This window comes from Rhagoletis pomonella, unplaced genomic scaffold (assembly GCF_013731165.1).
Source record: "Rhagoletis pomonella isolate Grant_MI unplaced genomic scaffold, Rhpom_1.0 Rhpom_scaffold_24943, whole genome shotgun sequence".
Lineage (NCBI taxonomy): Eukaryota > Metazoa > Arthropoda > Insecta > Diptera > Tephritidae > Rhagoletis > Rhagoletis pomonella.
The window spans coordinates 1-1,364 of NW_023483423.1; the positions used below are offsets into that span (position 1 = coordinate 1).

The 1,364-nt window shown below is 36.4% G+C and overlaps 1 long non-coding RNA gene across 1 annotated transcript; it reads left to right on the forward strand.

Annotated features, from left to right (window-relative positions):
* The first annotated feature begins 298 nt into the window (after positions 1-298).
* On the forward strand, positions 299-1,084 carry LOC118732682. The gene is made up of 2 exons (XR_004992172.1): positions 299-564; positions 626-1,084. It is a non-coding gene; the product is annotated as an uncharacterized LOC118732682 (long non-coding RNA).
* Positions 1,085-1,364: the final 280 nt, after the last annotated feature.

Genomic DNA, 1,364 nt, shown 5'->3' on the forward strand with positions numbered 1-1,364 from the left:
GAAATAAAGCGAAAAAGAATGATCATATCCTTTGTATTCGAAAAAATGAAAAATTAAAAATATAAGAAATGATAAAAACTTATCAACTTGGTACCAACTTTGGATATAATAAACAACAATTCGTCTGATTGTCTCGTAGTTTATTTTTGTTAAGATTTCTATCGGGTGTGGGGCGCACACATGTGCATGGTGGAATAATACAAGGTGTTGGATATTGACAGCGTTCTCGCTCTAATCCGCCATCTTGGCTCCCTTAGCTATATCAGTGTTTCCCTCTTGAAAAAACTACATTTTACCACCTTTAAAAAAGTACTAAACTACCTCATTCCCTATTCCAAAACCGATTTGCAATCACTGAACAATTCTTTGACATTTACTCTATTCTTATCGTTGGCAACTGAAAATTAAATTAGAAATTTCAACATTAATTCGGCAAAAAAACATCGGTTTAGAGTTCTCCCCAAGGATTTGTAGTTATTTTGGTCGGTGCTTCCTTCCGCTGCAATTCCGTCTGTGGTTCACTGCCACTGGCCTTGCTTTTTCAACGATATAACTGTTTTCTTGGTAAGTTTAGATGGAAGATTTAAACAAGAACTACGTATTTAACTACGCATCTATTCCCCAGTGATTTTTGCTGCTGCAATCCCGTCTGTGGTTCACTGCCTCTGGCCCTGCTTTTCCAACGATATAACTGTTTTTTTTGGTAACTTCTACCGCTAAGACTTTGTTGCTTTTTCCCTTTTCCCTAAAAACATAATAGTGCTACAAAGCTCAATAACAATATGGAAACAAATGTTAATAAGCCACAATAATATTGACAATAAATAAGATTTCACTACGATTGAATTTTCTATTAGTAACAGGGTAGTTATAGTGAATGTTTTATTCGATAACTAAAACTATATTTGATGTTTGTAGCGATAAAAATATGCCTAAATCAGCCAAATACCCTATGTGGGTCGGCTGAATCAGTAAAACGTGACAGTAGTTGACTTTTGAGGTTAATATATCGGTCTTGAGTTGGTAAGGTTTTTAAAACATCCGCAGCTTCCTTTAAAGCATCGCTGCTAATTGCTGAGAGGACCAGATTATATTTACCGACATAAGATGTGGTCTTGTACGACTGAAAGGTGGCCTCAATTTGTAGAAACCATTTGTCTGTCATCTCAGTTCAGAACGGTCGCAGCTTGCATTGCGATGCAAGCTCCACATCTTTAGTTGGCATTTTGTTCGATGAAATATTCTCCCCATCCGTCGATTCGCCCTTTTGTCGATTCCGTCATGTTGTAACGACTCGGAGTCACCACTAATTTTTTGGTTTTGGAAGTTTGACTATAATTATAGGACATTGTGTTTAATAAACT